Source organism: Hyla sarda, unplaced genomic scaffold (assembly GCF_029499605.1).
Source record: "Hyla sarda isolate aHylSar1 unplaced genomic scaffold, aHylSar1.hap1 scaffold_599, whole genome shotgun sequence".
Lineage (NCBI taxonomy): Eukaryota > Metazoa > Chordata > Amphibia > Anura > Hylidae > Hyla > Hyla sarda.
The window spans coordinates 182,508-203,694 of record NW_026610613.1 but is presented as its reverse complement, the minus strand read 5'-3'; the positions used below and the strand labels follow the sequence as shown (position 1 = coordinate 203,694).

At 45.1% G+C, this 21,187-nt stretch overlaps 6 non-coding genes and 1 pseudogene across 6 annotated transcripts; all 7 read left to right on the top strand.

Annotated features, from left to right (window-relative positions):
- Window positions 1-359: 359 nt before the first annotated feature.
- LOC130340720 (U2 spliceosomal RNA) lies at window positions 360-550 on the top strand. The gene has a single exon (XR_008880791.1). It is a non-coding gene; the product is annotated as a U2 spliceosomal RNA (small nuclear RNA).
- Window positions 551-7,938: 7,388 nt separating this feature from the next.
- Window positions 7,939-8,119, top strand: LOC130340730 (U2 spliceosomal RNA; annotated as a pseudogene).
- A 2,102-nt stretch (window positions 8,120-10,221) lies between these two features.
- LOC130340719 (U2 spliceosomal RNA) lies at window positions 10,222-10,412 on the top strand. The gene has a single exon (XR_008880790.1). It is a non-coding gene; the product is annotated as a U2 spliceosomal RNA (small nuclear RNA).
- Window positions 10,413-12,493: 2,081 nt separating this feature from the next.
- On the top strand, window positions 12,494-12,684 carry LOC130340718 (U2 spliceosomal RNA). Its single transcript, XR_008880789.1, has one exon. It is a non-coding gene; the product is annotated as a U2 spliceosomal RNA (small nuclear RNA).
- Window positions 12,685-16,227: 3,543 nt separating this feature from the next.
- Window positions 16,228-16,418, top strand: LOC130340717 (U2 spliceosomal RNA). The gene has a single exon (XR_008880788.1). It is a non-coding gene; the product is annotated as a U2 spliceosomal RNA (small nuclear RNA).
- Window positions 16,419-18,504: 2,086 nt separating this feature from the next.
- Window positions 18,505-18,695, top strand: LOC130340716 (U2 spliceosomal RNA). Its single transcript, XR_008880787.1, has one exon. It is a non-coding gene; the product is annotated as a U2 spliceosomal RNA (small nuclear RNA).
- A 2,098-nt stretch (window positions 18,696-20,793) lies between these two features.
- LOC130340715 (U2 spliceosomal RNA) lies at window positions 20,794-20,984 on the top strand. Its single transcript, XR_008880786.1, has one exon. It is a non-coding gene; the product is annotated as a U2 spliceosomal RNA (small nuclear RNA).
- The last annotated feature ends 203 nt before the right edge of the window (window positions 20,985-21,187 follow it).

Sequence of the window (21,187 nt, the reverse complement as noted above, 5' to 3'; positions counted from 1 at the left end):
TGATACCGTTTGGGGACAGCCAAGGAGGCATCTGCAGGCAACAAAGGTAGATGTGTGCTTGTGTGTGTGTTTCCTATGCAGATCCTAAGCCCAGTGTCACATGCAAGTAGGAGGAGTAAGAAGGGTTCCTGGCAAATCCGGGTTATGGATTGCATTTAAAAAGGCCCCGTGGGAGTGCAATGGGCCCCTGTCTTGCTGCTTAGCAATAATGGTATGGGTTTAGGTTCTGCTGTGTGTACTGGTGGTTGACTGCCCCCCAGCCCAGAGTGTGCATGGAAAATTGTCTGGCAGCCTCCCTGACAGCAAGCAGTGATAGTGCCCATGAAGGGGACCTTGTTGGGCCCGCCCCTTTCACGGTTATCGCTTCTCGGCCTTTTGGCTAAGATCAAGTGTAGTATCTGTTCTTATCAGTTTAATATCTGATACGTCCCCTATCTGGGGACCATATATTAAATGGATTTTTGAGAACGGGGGCCGATTTCGAAGCTTGCTTCCGTCGCCCTATGCATTGACCCGATATGGCAGTATCTTCGGGTACAGTGCACCACCCCCTTACAGGGTTAAAAAGAAAGATTCCTACTTTCATTGCTACCTGCTTGCTGGCTAGCCAGCTAGCCAGCCCTGTGGGCCTTGCTGCTGCTGCAGCCAAAAAACAAAAGGTGGTGCTGCTGCTGCTTCTGCTTCTGCTTGTGTCTGGCCGCTGTTGGAGCGTCCAGGCACAGGACTTCTGCTGCTGCTGACTAAATGGCCTCCTTAATTGGATCATTTGAGTAGCCAGCACACCTGTGCAGGTAGGGCATGACATGATAGGCAGCTGCCTTGATAGCGGGTGGGTGCTGAATGTTCCTAATTGACAAAATAAGATTAATGCTTATGAAGAAATATAAAATCTCATCCCTTCCCCAATATCGCGCCACACCCCTACCCCTTAATTCCCTGGTTGAACTTGATGGACATATGTCTTTTTTCGACCGTACTAACTATGTAACTATGTAACATAACATGGGGGGGGGGGGGGGGGTCTCCTGGCTGTTCACACAGGTGTGTCATTGCTGTACATTGACCATGCATTGCTTCTGTGGTATTGCAAAGGCAAAGACAAATGCTTCCAGCCATCCATTGCACTAATGGATTGGTCATCAGCTGGCTGTCTATGTCCCGCATCAATATAGACCAAAGTACAGAGGGTTAGGCTATGCTATTGTGCACCTACCTGATGCATCAGAAGGTGCGAGGCCCTTGCTAAATTCTGTGCACAGACTTTGAGATCTATGCTTTAGACTGTATCTAAACCTGCTCCAACATGGACTGACATTCTGGCCTACTTTCAGCCGATGCGACTTGTCTGTCGCTGAACAGTCGCTTTTTATGTATTCAGCACCTATGTATAATGTTGTAAAAATGCTCTAGAAGCTAAAGTCGCAGAAATGTCACACATATTTGGCCTGCAACTTTCTGTGCGACAAATTCAGACAGGAAAAATCAGTATAAATCCTTAGAAAATTATCCCCCAGTGTCTCCATCTGCTGGCGGTATTGAATAAGCATTGCTGCACTGATGGGGTATGCATTAGACGAAAAAAAAGAAGAAAAGGAAGAATAATACGCCCAGAAAAGAGGCGAAAAGGAGAAAAACGTAAAAAAACGTGAAAAAAAAGTAAGAGGAAGAGAAGGGAAAAAAAGGTGGAAATGGGTTTAAAAGTGATTTCGGCGGAGAAATATATATATATATATATATATATATATATATATATATATATATACGCGCACACACACACATATATATAAACGTATTCTCCGTTGAGATATTGCAGCCGCTGCTGTGTCCAGGCCCAGGAGCCTTAGCACTGTGCTGTGATGTCACTCAATACCACTGACATCACTAGGTGTAAACAACATCTCTCCTTTGCTGTGTATGTGACTATGGAGCTGTTTGGTGATGTCGTCTATTATGGCCTTCATAGAAGCAACAGGAGATTGTTGCATCCATCTAGAACCCTCAGAACTACAGTGCTATGATGTCACTCACTTCCACAGGCCTTGCAGAGTGTAAACAACAACAACCCAGCTTTGTTGTGTATGTAACCATAGGGATTTGTGATGTCACCTAGAACCTTCACAGCAGCGACAGCTTTATGAGGAGCATCAGCACTGCTCTGCCTGAGCAGAACCATCACCGCCATAGGTTGTCAAATAACCCGGGTTTAACCCACACAGGTAAGTCCAATGGGGTGCAGGCATGTCCTCTATGCTTACAGCTTCCCGTGGGTGTTGGTTTGATACCGTTTGGGGACAGCCAAGGAGGCATCTGCAGGCAACAAAGGTAGGTGTGTGCTTGTGTGTGTGTTTCCTATGCAGATCCTAAGCCCAGTGTCACATGCAAGTAGGAGGAGTAAGAAGGGTTCCTGGCAAATCCGGGTTATGGATTGCATTTAAAAAGGCCCCGTGGGAGTACAATGGGCCCCTGTCTTGCTGCTTAGCAATAATGGTATGGGTTTAGGTTCTGCTGTGTGTACTGGTGGTTGACTGCCCCCCAGCCCAGAGTGTGCATGGAAAATTGTCTGGCAGCCTCCCTGACAACAAGCAGTGATAGTGCCCATGAAGGGGACCTTGTTGGGCCCGCCCCTTTCACGGTTATCGCTTCTCGGCCTTTTGGCTAAGATCAAGTGTAGTAATACAGGAGATCTGGTCAGAAGGTACTCGGGTACCCCTCTCCTCGGCCTTGTGGGATCGCCCAGGTTTATTGCCTGGGCTTCACCCATTTGTTGCTATTGGGGAGAGGGCTTAGTCCCAGGGTAACGGGTTGCGATCGCCTCTCAAAGCCTTTGGGTGGAGAGAGGTTTGAGCGAATTGGCTGGTTGGTTGGAGCGGAGAGAACCAGACCAAAACACGAATGAACCATGGATGAAGATCTAGATCCTGGTTCGGTACCGGCTTATGCCCGGATTAAACACACTGTGCGGGTCATTCTCACAGGTGATGCGGCGGATGCACGTGGCATGAGGTTCGTGATAGAGGACGTGCTCGACAAGATTCTTAATGTTCGTAAGCGAGAGATTTTGGCCATCCAGGATTACCCTAAGCGGAGGATCTACGACTGCACTTTCATAGGGGAAGGCGTATTCTTAGATGCAGTAATGAAAATTCCAAAGCAGGATGATCCGAGGCTTAAGGGTATCCAAATTGTCGAGCACGTCCTAGATGAAACCAAGTTGATTGTCGTGAAGATGTACTCCCCTTTTGTAAATCAGAGAGAGATCGATGGGTTCCTGGCAGCCTACTTTAAAAAGGTGGAGTTCAGAGGAAAAATCATGAACGACTGTGGTGTCTGGACCTCAAAATGGCGATATCAAGTCACGTGCAACAAAGACCCCACCCTCCCAGGGGGGATACTATTACCGCCTGCTCGTTTTAAATTAAACAATGTGTGTGGCGACCTCTTTTTTGCGGGAATGCCAAACTTCTGCAGAAGGTGCCAACGTTATGGGCACATAAAGGAAAATTGTGAAAGTTCCTGTAAGAAATGTGGAAGCATGCAACATGAAACAGAAAAATGTGATAAGGGTTTGAGATGTAATTTTTGCCGTCACTTTGGTCACGTGTATGCTTTCTGTCCCCACAGACCAAAAAAAACCACAGAACAGCAAGGGCAACCCAAGAGAGACGTCCGGAGACCAGCCTGGGGAAAAGCCAGAGAGGAGGAGCACCCCCCACAAGAAGAGGTAAGCTGTGAGATGGAGACCACGGCCCCCCCAAAAGAACCCCAGGAGAAAGAGGCACAGGTGGAAAGGGGGACCCCAAATGAGAGGAGGCCGGGGAAGAGAAATGCGAGAGGGGATCGGGCAGATACCTCAGAGAAGGTGGAAGAGCGAGAGGTGCCCGATTCCACCCCGGAAGGTCCTCCTGCTCGGGGTCCCCCTGAGTGTGAAAACCCGGACGGAGTAGCAAAGGTGAAAAGACGAAGGGGCTCCAAAGGGCGTCCGGACTCGGAGGTGGTCCAGGAGGAGCAGATGGAAGTTCCTGTCGTGACGGGGGCTCCAAGTGAAGCTCCTCCACAGGTCCCAGCGGTGGATACCCCTCCTCCTCCCAGCCAGGAGGAGGTTTCAGGGGTGACCATCTCCGAGGTCCCGGAAACGGACCTAAGTACGCACCCGACCCCTATGGAGGGGCAAGAGGTGGACGCCGAAAAAGAGAATGGAGCCCAGAAGCTGTTCTTACCAATGTACTCCGTCTATACACCTGTGGTCTTGGAAGAGGGGGGCTGCTCGAGCGATGGTGGTTCCTCTCCGGCTTCCTCTATGTGTACGGTAGAGTCAGAGGTGGGGGGTAACGAGAGCTCCAGTGCGCAATCTGGTTTTTAGTTTGTTATCTGAGCCTCCCTTTTTTTTACATCTCCAATGGCTGAGTTGTCCGGATTGTCTATGAATGTAAGAAGTATAAGTTCACGAGCGAAACGGGTTGCCCTTTTTAACTACTTGTCTATTTTTGCTGCTTCTGTGGTTTTCCTGCAGGAGTGCGGCATCCCGCATAGTTTAAATTATGAAAAGTATAAAAAAGATTGGGTACACGGTCCATCAGTCTGGTCTGGATCTAACGAATCCAGATCAGCAGGGGTCGCCATACTTTTTAAAGGAAATGCTTTTATTGATTTTATTCATGAGATTTTACCAGGCAGAATTTTATTGGTTAAAGCTTTTATTGATGGTATTAAATGGCAGTTTTTAAATTTTTATGGTTCACCCAATAAAAATGATAGAGCACGGATGTTAGAGATTTTACCCCTTTTTATCAATGATTCTGAACCTCTTATTTTAGCAGGTGATTTTAATTGTATTTTAAGGGGGGAGCACCGTTTTACCAATTCAGTAAGTAGAAACTATGATAAAACATCTTCTATGTTAAAAAATATGATTATTGATTTTAGACTTACTGATGTTTTTAAGAAATGCAATAGTATTTTACCAGAAAGAGACGGTGTGACCTGGAGCAACGCAAACTGCAGCTCCAGGATCGATTTTATCTTCTGTTCTTATCAAGTACTGCCTTTTAAGTGTGATGTTTTAACCAATGTTTTTTCTGATCACAAACTTTTATCTTTTAAGGTGAAGAGTGATTTTAGAAAAAAGACTGGGAGGAATGCCTGGAAGATGAATGTATCCCTTTTAGAAGATCCGCAGGTTTTATCCGATTTTATCAACTTCTACAAGGACTGCAGACGGGTAAGAGATCCTAACACTCCCATCAGTATATGGTGGGAGAAAATGAAAATAAAAATAAAAGAGTTTTTTATTAGAGTAGGGATCTCTAGAGCTAAAGAGAAGCGTGAGTTTTACTCCCTTCTAAATACCCGTCTGCAAACCCTGTACAAATTCAGAGACAATGGTATAGAGGTTTATAGAGAAATTACTGACTTAAAAAAAGAAATAAAACAGTGCCTGGAGCAGAAGGGAAAAGAGATAATTTTCAGATCCAAAATAAAGCACCTTGAAGAGAACGAGACCTGCTCCAGGTACTTTTTTAAGAAAGTAACGGATAAAAAGGTTTTAATTGATAATATACAAGGAGAAAAAGATGTACAGGGTATTTTAAAAAGGGTACATTCATTTTATGCGGATCTTTTTAATACAAAAAATATTGATATTGATTTTATGAATGACTCATTGAAGGAGATTACCAATGTTTTAGACCCTGTGTCCCAGTCTCTTTTACAGAGGGAGATCTCGGAACAGGAGGTTTTAGAGACGATCAGGAGTTTTAAATCCGGTAAGGTGCCTGGTCCTGACGGTATACCCATTGAGTTTTATGTCATTTTTTATGGTGTTTTAAAAGATGACCTTTTTTCCCTTTTTACAGAAGTATTTAAAACAAAAGCCCTCCCAGGTTCATGGAGGAAGGGTGATGTCTCCCTGCTGTTCAAAAAGGGAGACCGGTCAGATCTAAAGAACTGGAGACCAATCACCCTCCTCAACTGTGACTACAAAGTGATGGCAAAACTGTGCGCAAATAGATTAAAAAGTGTAATAGAGAAAATAATCCATTCAAATCAGGTCTGTGGGGTGCCTGGGAGGAGCATATGGGAAAATCTTAACCTTTTAAAAGATGTGATTAGTGACACAAAGTCTAGAAACGGAAAACTAGCCATTTTATCCTTAGACTTCGAGAAGGCTTTTGACAGAGTGTCACATTTTTATCTTTTTAAGGTTTTAGAGAAAATGGGTATACCTGAAGGCTTTTTATTGTCTCTTAAGGCCTTTTATAAAAACTGCACAAGCAAGATTTTAGTTAACGGTTTTAAGACACAGGATGTGATTTTAAATTCCGGAGTGAAGCAGGGGTGTCCTTTGTCCCCACTACTTTTCATATGTGCGCTTGAGCCTCTACTATGCACCTTGAGGAGAGATAAGCAAATAAGAGGGGTCCCCCTGCCGGGAGGAGGGGGACTAGAGGCTAAAGTAGTGGGGTACATGGACGATGTGGCAGTGCTTGGAAGGGACACCCCATCGCTTCAAAAAGCCCTAAAGCAAGTTGAATTTTTTTGTTGTGCCTCCGGTTTTAAGGTAAATTTTAATAAAAGCAGTGTTTTAAATATAGGAGGACTGTTTTTAAGGGATTTACCCATTCCTGTGTCTGAGTCTGTGCAGATTTTAGGGGTCTCCTTCAGTGAGTCAAACAATGGTTTTAATAGCTGGGACTTGGTGGCTCAAAAAATAAACACAAAAATTTGTATGTGGAACATGAGAAAGCTAACGATGGAGGGGAAGGTTTTAGTTACAAAGATGGTGATTTTACCCATTTTATTGTATCTTGGCATGGTCTTTCCACCCCCCGAAATGATTTTAAATAAAATTATTAAAGCATGTTTTACCTTTTTATGGAGCTCCAAGAGTGAAAAATTGAGAAGAGAGATCGTCATGATGCCAAAAGGTATGGGTGGAAAGGACTTCCCCGACATCAGGGCGTTCCTTTTTACCAAGTTTTTTAGCATGTGTGTTAGCACACTTTTTAAGGATAGTTACTGGTCATATTTTATCCGTTTTAATACAGGTTTTTTTATGAGGAGGAATGGGTGGTTTAAAACTGTTTTAAGCTGTCCTTATGCTTTTAATCTTCCCCAACAATACAAGATTTTAGAGAAAATTTTCAACTTGTACAACTTTAACGGAAAAAGTATTAATGAAGTAACTAATAGCAAAAAAATGTTAAAATATATTAAAGAAAGTGGTTTTATTGCCCCTGTGAATAATTTTAATGAAGAGAAATGCAGGAAAATATGGAAGATGGCAAATATGATTTATCTTTTTAATTCACAGAAAGATCTGGCCTGGAGCTGCATACACGAGTGTCTTCCATGCCGGGCATTCCAGCACCGAAGAAGGATGGCCAACACTGCAGTATGCCCGAGGGAGGGCTGCCAGGAACCCGAGACCGTGTACCACCTTTTCTGGACTTGTTTTTATGCAAAAAGGATATGGACTAAAATACTCCCTCTGGTGAAGAAGATAACAGAAATAAAGGACTTAAACTCTGCAGCTGTTTTTTATGGATGTCTGGAATGCCCAATACGGACTCAGGAGACAATGGCATGGAAGATCATAAACTGTGTTAAAGCAGCTCTATGGAATGCCAGAAACATTTTACTTTTTAAACATGAGATTTTATCTGTGAATGATGTTTTAGTTCTTTGTTTTAGTGATATGTACCAGTACTTTTTATTAGACAAGAAATATTATCCTTTATTAGCTAGAAAATGGTATTTTAATGAATGGAACGCCCTTTTGTAAAGCCACCAAGTGCCCATTTTAAGTGTATTATGATTGTATTTATGTGAACTTTTATTGTTATATGTGATTTTATTATCAAAATTTGTTTTTATTGAAAAAAAATTATATTTATAAATCGTAATGCACTTTGTAAAATGTTATGAATTCTAAATAAAAAGATACCCCTCAGGGGTAGCCAAGTTAAAATCTGTTCTTATCAGTTTAATATCTGATACGTCCCCTATCTGGGGACCATATATTAAATGGATTTTTGAGAACGGGGGCCGATTTCGAAGCTTGCTTCCGTCGCCCTATGCATTGACCCGATATGGCAGTATCTTCGGGTACAGTGCACCACCCCCTTACAGGGTTAAAAAGAAAGATTCCTACTTTCATTGCTACCTGCTTGCTGGCTAGCCAGCTAGCCAGCCCTGTGGGCCTTGCTGCTGCTGCTGCTGCAGCCAAAAAACAAAAGGTGGTGCTGCTGCTGCTTCTGCTTCTGCTTGTGTCTGGCCGCTGTTGGAGCGTCCAGGCACAGGACTTCTGCTGCTGCTGACTAAATGGCCTCCTTAATTGGATCATTTGAGTAGCCAGCACACCTGTGCAGGTAGGGCATGACATGATAGGCAGCTGCCTTGATAGCGGGTGGGTGCTGAATGTTCCTAATTGACAAAATAAGATTAATGCTTATGAAGAAATATAAAATCTCATCCCTTCCCCAATATCGCGCCACACCCCTACCCCTTAATTCCCTGGTTGAACTTGATGGACATATGTCTTTTTTCGACCGTACTAACTATGTAACTATGTAACATAACATGGGGGGGGGGGGGGGGGGGGGGTCTCCTGGCTGTTCACACAGGTGTGTCATTGCTGTACATTGACCATGCATTGCTTCTGTGGTATTGCAAAGGCAAAGACAAATGCTTCCAGCCATCCATTGCACTAATGGATTGGTCATCAGCTGGCTGTCTATGTCCCGCATCAATATAGACCAAAGTACAGAGGGTTAGGCTATGCTATTGTGCACCTACCTGATGCATCAGAAGGTGCGAGGCCCTTGCTAAATTCTGTGCACAGACTTTGAGATCTATGCTTTAGACTGTATCTAAACCTGCTCCAACATGGACTGACATTCTGGCCTACTTTCAGCCGATGCGACTTGTCTGTCGCTGAACAGTCGCTTTTTATGTATTCAGCACCTATGTATAATGTTGTAAAAATGCTCTAGAAGCTAAAGTCGCAGAAATGTCACACATATTTGGCCTGCAACTTTCTGTGCGACAAATTCAGACAGGAAAAATCAGTATAAATCCTTAGAAAATTATCCCCCAGTGTCTCCATCTGCTGGCGGTATTGAATAAGCATTGCTGCACTGATGGGGTATGCATTAGACGAAAAAAAAGAAGAAAAAGAAGAATAATACGCCCAGAAAAGAGGCGAAAAGGAGAAAAACGTAAAAAAACGTGAAAAAAAAGTAAGAGGAAGAGAAGGGAAAAAAAGGTGGAAATGGGTTTAAAAGTGATTTCGGCGGAGAAATATATATATATATATATATATATATATATATATATATATATATATATATACGCGCACACACACACATATATATAAACGTATTCTCCGTTGAGATATTGCAGCCGCTGCTGTGTCCAGGCCCAGGAGCCTTAGCACTGTGCTGTGATGTCACTCAATACCACTGACATCACTAGGTGTAAACAACATCTCTCCTTTGCTGTGTATGTGACTATGGAGCTGTTTGGTGATGTCGTCTATTATGGCCTTCATAGAAGCAACAGGAGATTGTTGCATCCATCTAGAACCCTCAGAACTACAGTGCTATGATGTCACTCACTTCCACAGGCCTTGCAGAGTGTAAACAACAACAACCCAGCTTTGTTGTGTATGTAACCATAGGGATTTGTGATGTCACCTAGAACCTTCACAGCAGCGACAGCTTTATGAGGAGCATCAGCACTGCTCTGCCTGAGCAGAACCATCACCGCCAAAGGTTGTCAAATAACCCGGGTTTAACCCACACAGGTAAGTCCAATGGGGTGCAGGCATGTCCTCTATGCTTACAGCTTCCCGTGGGTGTTGGTTTGATACCGTTTGGGGACAGCCAAGGAGGCATCTGCAGGCAACAAAGGTAGGTGTGTGCTTGTGTGTGTGTTTCCTATGCAGATCCTAAGCCCAGTGTCACATGCAAGTAGGAGGAGTAAGAAGGGTTCCTGGCAAATCCGGGTTATGGATTGCATTTAAAAAGGCCCCGTGGGAGTGCAATGGGCCCCTGTCTTGCTGCTTAGCAATAATGGTATGGGTTTAGGTTCTGCTGTGTGTACTGGTGGTTGACTGCCCCCCAGCCCAGAGTGTGCATGGAAAATTGTCTGGCAGCCTCCCTGACAGCAAGCAGTGATAGTGCCCATGAAGGGGACCTTGTTGGGCCCGCCCCTTTCACGGTTATCGCTTCTCGGCCTTTTGGCTAAGATCAAGTGTAGTATCTGTTCTTATCAGTTTAATATCTGATACGTCCCCTATCTGGGGACCATATATTAAATGGATTTTTGAGAACGGGGGCCGATTTCGAAGCTTGCTTCCGTCGCCCTATGCATTGACCCGATATGGCAGTATCTTCGGGTACAGTGCACCACCCCCTTACAGGGTTAAAAAGAAAGATTCCTACTTTCATTGCTACCTGCTTGCTGGCTAGCCAGCTAGCCAGCCCTGTGGGCCTTGCTGCTGCTGCTGCTGCAGCCAAAAAACAAAAGGTGGTGCTGCTGCTGCTTCTGCTTCTGCTTGTGTCTGGCCGCTGTTGGAGCGTCCAGGCACAGGACTTCTGCTGCTGCTGACTAAATGGCCTCCTTAATTGGATCATTTGAGTAGCCAGCACACCTGTGCAGGTAGGGCATGACATGATAGGCAGCTGCCTTGATAGCGGGTGGGTGCTGAATGTTCCTAATTGACAAAATAAGATTAATGCTTATGAAGAAATATAAAATCTCATCCCTTCCCCAATATCGCGCCACACCCCTACCCCTTAATTCCCTGGTTGAACTTGATGGACATATGTCTTTTTTCGACCGTACTAACTATGTAACTATGTAACATAACATGGGGGGGGGGGGGGGGGTCTCCTGGCTGTTCACACAGGTGTGTCATTGCTGTACATTGACCATGCATTGCTTCTGTGGTATTGCAAAGGCAAAGACAAATGCTTCCAGCCATCCATTGCACTAATGGATTGGTCATCAGCTGGCTGTCTATGTCCCGCATCAATATAGACCAAAGTACAGAGGGTTAGGCTATGCTATTGTGCACCTACCTGATGCATCAGAAGGTGCGAGGCCCTTGCTAAATTCTGTGCACAGACTTTGAGATCTATGCTTTAGACTGTATCTAAACCTGCTCCAACATGGACTGACATTCTGGCCTACTTTCAGCCGATGCGACTTGTCTGTCGCTGAACAGTCGCTTTTTATGTATTCAGCACCTATGTATAATGTTGTAAAAATGCTCTAGAAGCTAAAGTCGCAGAAATGTCACACATATTTGGCCTGCAACTTTCTGTGCGACAAATTCAGACAGGAAAAAACAGTATAAATCCTTAGAAAATTATCCCCCAGTGTCTCCATCTGCTGGCGGTATTGAATAAGCATTGCTGCACTGATGGGGTATGCATTAGACGAAAAAAAAGAAGAAAAAGAAGAATAATACGCCCAGAAAAGAGGCGAAAAGGAGAAAAACGTAAAAAAACGTGAAAAAAAAGTAAGAGGAAGAGAAGGGAAAAAAAGGTGGAAATGGGTTTAAAAGTGATTTCGGCGGAGAAATATATATATATATATATATATATATATATATATACGCGCACACACACACATATATATAAACGTATTCTCCGTTGAGATATTGCAGCCGCTGCTGTGTCCAGGCCCAGGAGCCTTAGCACTGTGCTGTGATGTCACTCAATACCACTGACATCACTAGGTGTAAACAACATCTCTCCTTTGCTGTGTATGTGACTATGGAGCTGTTTGGTGATGTCGTCTATTATGGCCTTCATAGAAGCAACAGGAGATTGTTGCATCCATCTAGAACCCTCAGAACTACAGTGCTATGATGTCACTCACTTCCACAGGCCTTGCAGAGTGTAAACAACAACAACCCAGCTTTGTTGTGTATGTAACCATAGGGATTTGTGATGTCACCTAGAACCTTCACAGCAGCGACAGCTTTATGAGGAGCATCAGCACTGCTCTGCCTGAGCAGAACCATCACCGCCATAGGTTGTCAAATAACCCGGATTTAACCCACACAGGTAAGTCCAATGGGGTGCAGGCATGTCCTCTATGCTTACAGCTTCCCGTGGGTGTTGGTTTGATACCGTTTGGGGACAGCCAAGGAGGCATCTGCAGGCAACAAAGGTAGGTGTGTGCTTGTGTGTGTGTTTCCTATGCAGATCCTAAGCCCAGTGTCACATGCAAGTAGGAGGAGTAAGAAGGGTTCCTGGCAAATCCGGGTTATGGATTGCATTTAAAAAGGCCCCGTGGGAGTGCAATGGGCCCCTGTCTTGCTGCTTAGCAATAATGGTATGGGTTTAGGTTCTGCTGTGTGTACTGGTGGTTGACTGCCCCCCAGCCCAGAGTGTGCATGGAAAATTGTCTGGCAGCCTCCCTGACAGCAAGCAGTGATAGTGCCCATGAAGGGGACCTTGTTGGGCCCGCCCCTTTCACGGTTATCGCTTCTCGGCCTTTTGGCTAAGATCAAGTGTAGTATCTGTTCTTATCAGTTTAATATCTGATACGTCCCCTATCTGGGGACCATATATTAAATGGATTTTTGAGAACGGGGGCCGATTTCGAAGCTTGCTTCCGTCGCCCTATGCATTGACCCGATATGGCAGTATCTTCGGGTACAGTGCACCACCCCCTTACAGGGTTAAAAAGAAAGATTCCTACTTTCATTGCTACCTGTTTGCTGGCTAGCCAGCTAGCCAGCCCTGTGGGCCTTGCTGCTGCTGCTGCTGCTGCTGCAGCCAAAAAACAAAAGGTGGTGCTGCTTCTGCTTCTGCTTGTGTCTGGCCGCTGTTGGAGCGTCCAGGCACAGGACTTCTGCTGCTGCTGACTAAATGGCCTCCTTAATTGGATCATTTGAGTAGCCAGCACACCTGTGCAGGTAGGGCATGACATGATAGGCAGCTGCCTTGATAGCGGGTGGGTGCTGAATGTTCCTAATTGACAAAATAAGATTAATGCTTATGAAGAAATATAAAATCTCATCCCTTCCCCAATATCGCGCCACACCCCTACCCCTTAATTCCCTGGTTGAACTTGATGGACATATGTCTTTTTTCGACCGTACTAACTATGTAACTATGTAACATAACATGGGGGGGGGGGGGGTCTCCTGGCTGTTCACACAGGTGTGTCATTGCTGTACATTGACCATGCATTGCTTCTGTGGTATTGCAAAGGCAAAGACAAATGCTTCCAGCCATCCATTGCACTAATGGATTGGTCATCAGCTGGCTGTCTATGTCCCGCATCAATATAGACCAAAGTACAGAGGGTTAGGCTATGCTATTGTGCACCTACCTGATGCATCAGAAGGTGCGAGGCCCTTGCTAAATTCTGTGCACAGACTTTGAGATCTATGCTTTAGACTGTATCTAAACCTGCTCCAACATGGACTGACATTCTGGCCTACTTTCAGCCAATGCGACTTGTCTGTCGCTGAACAGTCGCTTTTTATGTATTCAGCACCTATGTATAATGTTGTAAAAATGCTCTAGAAGCTAAAGTCGCAGAAATGTCACACATATTTGGCCTGCAACTTTCTGTGCGACAAATTCAGACAGGAAAAATCAGTATAAATCCTTAGAAAATTATCCCCCAGTGTCTCCATCTGCTGGCGGTATTGAATAAGCATTGCTGCACTGATGGGGTATGCATTAGACGAAAAAAAAGAAGAAAAAGAAGAATAATACGCCCAGAAAAGAGGCGAAAAGGAGAAAAACGTAAAAAAACGTGAAAAAAAAGTAAGAGGAAGAGAAGGGAAAAAAAGGTGGAAATGGGTTTAAAAGTGATTTCGGCGGAGAAATATATATATATATATATATATATATATATATATATATATATATATATATATACGCGCACACACACACATATATATAAACGTATTCTCCGTTGAGATATTGCAGCCGCTGCTGTGTCCAGGCCCAGGAGCCTTAGCACTGTGCTGTGATGTCACTCAATACCACTGACATCACTAGGTGTAAACAACATCTCTCCTTTGCTGTGTATGTGACTATGGAGCTGTTTGGTGATGTCGTCTATTATGGCCTTCATAGAAGCAACAGGAGATTGTTGCATCCATCTAGAACCCTCAGAACTACAGTGCTATGATGTCACTCACTTCCACAGGCCTTGCAGAGTGTAAACAACAACAACCCAGCTTTGTTGTGTATGTAACCATAGGGATTTGTGATGTCACCTAGAACCTTCACAGCAGCGACAGCTTTATGAGGAGCATCAGCACTGCTCTGCCTGAGCAGAACCATCACCGCCATAGGTTGTCAAATAACCCGGGTTTAACCCACACAGGTAAGTCCAATGGGGTGCAGGCATGTCCTCTATGCTTACAGCTTCCCGTGGGTGTTGGTTTGATACCGTTTGGGGACAGCCAAGGAGGCATCTGCAGGCAACAAAGGTAGGTGTGTGCTTGTGTGTGTGTTTCCTATGCAGATCCTAAGCCCAGTGTCACATGCAAGTAGGAGGAGTAAGAAGGGTTCCTGGCAAATCCGGGTTATGGATTGCATTTAAAAAGGCCCCGTGGGAGTGCAATGGGCCCCTGTCTTGCTGCTTAGCAATAATGGTATGGGTTTAGGTTCTGCTGTGTGTACTGGTGGTTGACTGCCCCCCAGCCCAGAGTGTGCATGGAAAATTGTCTGGCAGCCTCCCTGACAACTAATGGATTGGTCATCAGCTGGCTGTCTATGTCCCGCATCAATATAGACCAAAGTACAGAGGGTTAGGCTATGCTATTGTGCACCTACCTGATGCATCAGAAGGTGCGAGGCCCTTGCTAAATTCTGTGCACAGACTTTGAGATCTATGCTTTAGACTGTATCTAAACCTGCTCCAACATGGACTGACATTCTGGCCTACTTTCAGCCGATGCGACTTGTCTGTCGCTGAACAGTCGCTTTTTATGTATTCAGCACCTATGTATAATGTTGTAAAAATGCTCTAGAAGCTAAAGTCGCAGAAATGTCACACATATTTGGCCTGCAACTTTCTGTGCGACAAATTCAGACAGGAAAAATCAGTATAAATCCTTAGAAAATTATCCCCCAGTGTCTCCATCTGCTGGCGGTATTGAATAAGCATTGCTGCACTGATGGGGTATGCATTAGACGAAAAAAAAGAAGAAAAAGAAGAATAATACGCCCAGAAAAGAGGCGAAAAGGAGAAAAACGTAAAAAAACGTGAAAAAAAAGTAAGAGGAAGAGAAGGGAAAAAAAGGTGGAAATGGGTTTAAAAGTGATTTCGGCGGAGAAATATATATATATATATATATATATATATATATATATACGCGCACACACACACATATATATAAACGTATTCTCCGTTGAGATATTGCAGCCGCTGCTGTGTCCAGGCCCAGGAGCCTTAGCACTGTGCTGTGATGTCACTCAATACCACTGACATCACTAGGTGTAAACAACATCTCTCCTTTGCTGTGTATGTGACTATGGAGCTGTTTGGTGATGTCGTCTATTATGGCCTTCATAGAAGCAACAGGAGATTGTTGCATCCATCTAGAACCCTCAGAACTACAGTGCTATGATGTCACTCACTTCCACAGGCCTTGCAGAGTGTAAACAACAACAACCCAGCTTTGTTGTGTATGTAACCATAGGGATTTGTGATGTCACCTAGAACCTTCACAGCAGCGACAGCTTTATGAGGAGCATCAGCACTGCTCTGCCTGAGCAGAACCATCACCGCCATAGGTTGTCAAATAACCCGGGTTTAACCCACACAGGTAAGTCCAATGGGGTGCAGGCATGTCCTCTATGCTTACAGCTTCCCGTGGGTGTTGGTTTGATACCGTTTGGGGACAGCCAAGGAGGCATCTGCAGGCAACAAAGGTAGGTGTGTGCTTGTGTGTGTGTTTCCTATGCAGATCCTAAGCCCAGTGTCACATGCAAGTAGGAGGAGTAAGAAGGGTTCCTGGCAAATCCGGGTTATGGATTGCATTTAAAAAGGCCCCGTGGGAGTGCAATGGGCCCCTGTCTTGCTGCTTAGCAATAATGGTATGGGTTTAGGTTCTGCTGTGTGTACTGGTGGTTGACTGCCCCCCAGCCCAGAGTGTGCATGGAAAATTGTCTGGCAGCCTCCCTGACAGCAAGCAGTGATAGTGCCCATGAAGGGGACCTTGTTGGGCCCGCCCCTTTCACGGTTATCGCTTCTCGGCCTTTTGGCTAAGATCAAGTGTAGTATCTGTTCTTATCAGTTTAATATCTGATACGTCCCCTATCTGGGGACCATATATTAAATGGATTTTTGAGAACGGGGGCCGATTTCGAAGCTTGCTTCCGTCGCCCTATGCATTGACCCGATATGGCAGTATCTTCGGGTACAGTGCACCACCCCCTTACAGGGTTAAAAAGAAAGATTCCTACTTTCATTGCTACCTGCTTGCTGGCTAGCCAGCTAGCCAGCCCTGTGGGCCTTGCTGCTGCTGCTGCTGCAGCCAAAAAACAAAAGGTGGTGCTGCTGCTGCTTCTGCTTCTGCTTGTGTCTGGCCGCTGTTGGAGCGTCCAGGCACAGGACTTCTGCTGCTACTGACTAAATGGCCTCCTTAATTGGATCATTTGAGTAGCCAGCACACCTGTGCAGGTAGGGCATGACATGATAGGCAGCTGCCTTGATAGCGGGTGGGTGCTGAATGTTCCTAATTGACAAAATAAGATTAATGCTTATGAAGAAATATAAAATCTCATCCCTTCCCCAATATCGCGCCACACCCCTACCCCTTAATTCCCTGGTTGAACTTGATGGACATATGTCTTTTTTCGACCGTACTAACTATGTAACTATGTAACATAACATGGGGGGGGGGGGGGGGGGGGTCTCCTGGCTGTTCACACAGGTGTGTCATTGCTGTACATTGACCATGCATTGCTTCTGTGGTATTGCAAAGGCAAAGACAAATGCTTCCAGCCATCCATTGCACTAATGGATTGGTCATCAGCTGGCTGTCTATGTCCCGCATCAATATAGACCAAAGTACAGAGGGTTAGGCTATGCTATTGTGCACCTACCTGATGCATCAGAAGGTGCGAGGCCCTTGCTAAATTCTGTGCACAGACTTTGAGATCTATGCTTTAGACTGTATCTAAACCTGCTCCAACATGGACTGACATTCTGGCCTACTTTCAGCCGATGCGACTTGTCTGTCGCTGAACAGTCGCTTTTTATGTATTCAGCACCTATGTATAATGTTGTAAAAATGCTCTAGAAGCTAAAGTCGCAGAAATGTCACACATATTTGGCCTGCAACTTTCTGTGCGACAAATTCAGACAGGAAAAATCAGTATAAATCCTTAGAAAATTATCCCCCAGTGTCTCCATCTGCTGGCGGTATTTAATAAGCATTGCTGCACTGATGGGGTATGCATTAGACGAAAAAAAAGAAGAAAAAGAAGAATAATACGCCCAGAAAAGAGGCGAAAAGGAGAAAAACGTAAAAAAACGTGAAAAAAAAGTAAGAGGAAGAGAAGGGAAAAAAAGGTGGAAATGGGTTTAAAAGTGATTTCGGCGGAGAAATATATATATATATATATATATATATATATATATATACGCGCACACACACACATATATATAAACGTATTCTCCGTTGAGATATTGCAGCCGCTGCTGTGTCCAGGCCCAGGAGCCTTAGCACTGTGCTGTGATGTCACTCAATACCACTGACATCACTAGGTGTAAACAACATCTCTCCTTTGCTGTGTATGTGACTATGGAGCTGTTTGGTGATGTCGTCTATTATGGCCTTCATAGAAGCAACAGGAGATTGTTGCATCCATCTAGAACCCTCAGAACTACAGTGCTATGATGTCACTCACTTCCACAGGCCTTGCAGAGTGTAAACAACAACAACCCAGCTTTGTTGTGTATGTAACCATAGGGATTTGTGATGTCACCTAGAACCTTCACAGCAGCGACAGCTTTATGAGGAGCATCAGCACTGCTCTGCCTGAGCAGAACCATCACCGCCATAGGTTGTCAAATAACCCGGGTTTAACCCACACAGGTAAGTCCAATGGGGTGCAGGCATGTCCTCTATGCTTACAGCTTCCCGTGGGTGTTGGTTTGATACCGTTTGGGGACAGCCAAGGAGGCATCTGCAGGCAACAAAGGTAGGTGTGTGCTTGTGTGTGTGTTTCCTATGCAGATCCTAAGCCCAGTGTCACATGCAAGTAGGAGGAGTAAGAAGGGTTCCTGGCAAATCCGGGTTATGGATTGCATTTAAAAAGGCCCCGTGGGAGTGCAATGGGCCCCTGTCTTGCTGCTTAGCAATAATGGTATGGGTTTAGGTTCTGCTGTGTGTACTGGTGGTTGACTGCCCCCCAGCCCAGTGTGTGCATGGAAAATTGTCTGGCAGCCTCCCTGACAGCAAGCAGTGATAGTGCCCATGAAGGGGACCTTGTTGGGCCCGCCCCTTTCACGGTTATCGCTTCTCGGCCTTTTGGCTAAGATCAAGTGTAGTATCTGTTCTTATCAGTTTAATATCTGATACGTCCCCTATCTGGGGACCATATATTAAATGGATTTTTGAGAACGGGGGCCGATTTCGAAGCTTGCTTCCGTCGCCCTATGCATTGACCCGATATGGCAGTATCTTCGGGTACAGTGCACCACCCCCTTACAGGGTTAAAAAGAAAGATTCCTACTTTCATTGCTACCTGCTTGCTGGCTAGCCAGCTAGCCAGCCCTGTGGGCCTTGCTGCTGCTGCTGCTGCAGCCAAAAAACAAAAGGTGGTGCTGCTGCTGCTTCTGCTTCTGCTTGTGTCTGGCCGCTGTTGGAGCGTCCAGGCACAGGACTTCTGCTGCTGCTGACTAAATGGCCTCCTTAATTGGATCATTTGAGTAGCCAGCACACCTGTGCAGGTAGGGCATGACATGATAGGCAGCTGCCTTGATAGCGGGTGGGTGCTGAATGTTCCTAATTGACAAAATAAGATTAATGCTTATGAAGAAATATAAAATCTCATCCCTTCCCCAATATCGCGCCACACCCCTACCCCTTAATTCCCTGGTTGAACTTGATGGACATATGTCTTTTTTCGACCGTACTAACTATGTAACTATGTAACATAACATGGGGGGGGGGGGGGGGGGTCTCCTGGCTGTTCACACAGGTGTGTCATTGCTGTACATTGACCATGCATTGCTTCTGTGGTATTGCAAAGGCAAAGACAAATGCTTCCAGCCATCCATTGCACTAATGGATTGGTCATCAGCTGGCTGTCTATGTCCCGCATCAATATAGACCAAAGTACAGAGGGTTAGGCTATGCTATTGTGCACCTACCTGATGCATCAGAAGGTGCGAGGCCCTTGCTAAATTCTGTGCACAGACTTTGAGATCTATGCTTTAGACTGTATCTAAACCTGCTCCAACATGGACTGACATTCTGGCCTACTTTCAGCCGATGCGACTTGTCTGTCGCTGAACAGTCGCTTTTTATGTATTCAGCACCTATGTATAATGTTGTAAAAATGCTCTAGAAGCTAAAGTCGCAGAAATGTCACACATATTTGGCCTGCAACTTTCTGTGCGACAAATTCAGACAGGAAAAATCAGTATAAATCCTTAGAAAATTATCCCCCAGTGTCTCCATCTGCTGGCGGTATTGAATAAGCATTGCTGCACTGATGGGGTATGCATTAGACGAAAAAAAAGAAGAAAAAGAAGAATAATACGCCCAGAAAAGAGGCGAAAAGGAGAAAAACGTAAAAAAACGTGAAAAAAAAGTAAGAGGAAGAGAAGGGAAAAAAAGGTGGAAATGGGTTTAAAAGTGATTTCGGCGGAGAAATATATATATATATATATATATATATATATATATATATATATATATATATACGCGCACACACACACATATATATAAACGTATTCTCCGTTGAGATATTGCAGCCGCTGCTGTGTCCAGGCCCAGGAGCCTTAGCACTGTGCTGTGATGTCACTCAATACCACTGACATCACTAGGTGTAAACAACATCTCTCCTTTGCTGTGTATGTGACTATGGAGCTGTTTGGTGATGTCGTCTATTATGGCCTTCATAGAAGCAACAGGAGATTGTTGCATCCATCTAGAACCCTCAGAACTACAGTGCTATGATGTCACTCACTTCCACAGGCCTTGCAGAGTGTAAACAACAACAACCCAGCTTTGTTGTGTATGTAACCATAGGGATTTGTGATGTCACCTAGAACCTTCACAGCAGCGACAGCTTTATGAGGAGCATCAGCACTGCTCTGCCTGAGCAGAACCATCACCGCCATAGGTTGTCAAATAACCCGGGTTTAACCCACACAGGTAAGTCCAATGGGGTGCAGGCATGTCCTCTATGCTTACAGCTTCCCGTGGGTGTTGGTTTGATACCGTTTGGGGACAGCCAAGGAGGCATCTGCAGGCAACAAAGGTAGGTGTGTGCTTGTGTGTGTGTTTCCTATGCAGATCCTAAGCCCAGTGTCACATGCAAGTAGGAGGAGTAAGAAGGGTTCCTGGCAAATCCGGGTTATGGATTGCATTTAAAAAGGCCCCGTGGGAGTGCAATGGGCCCCTGTCTTGCTGCTTAGCAATAATGGTATGGGTTTAGGTTCTGCTGTGTGTACTGGTGGTTGACTGCCCCCCAGCCCAGAGTGTGCATGGAAAATTGTCTGGCAGCCTCCCTGACAGCAAGCAGTGATAGTGCCCATGAAGGGGACCTTGTTGGGCCCGCCCCTTTCACGGTTATCGCTTCTCGGCCTTTTGGCTAAGATCAAGTGTAGTATCTGTTCTTATCAGTTTAATATCTGATACGTCCCCTATCTGGGGACCATATATTAAATGGATTTTTGAGAACGGGGGCCGATTTCGAAGCTTGCTTCCGTCGCCCTATGCATTGACCCGATATGGCAGTATCTTCGGGTACAGTGCACCACCCCCTTACAGGGTTAAAAAGAAAGATTCCTACTTTCATTGCTACCTGCTTGCTGGCTAGCCAGCTAGCCAGCCCTGTGGGCCTTGCTGCTGCTGCAGCCAAAAAACAAAAGGTGGTGCTGCTGCTGCTTCTGCTTCTGCTTGTGTCTGGCCGCTGTTGGAGCGTCCAGGCACAGGACTTCTGCTGCTGCTGACTAAATGGCCTCC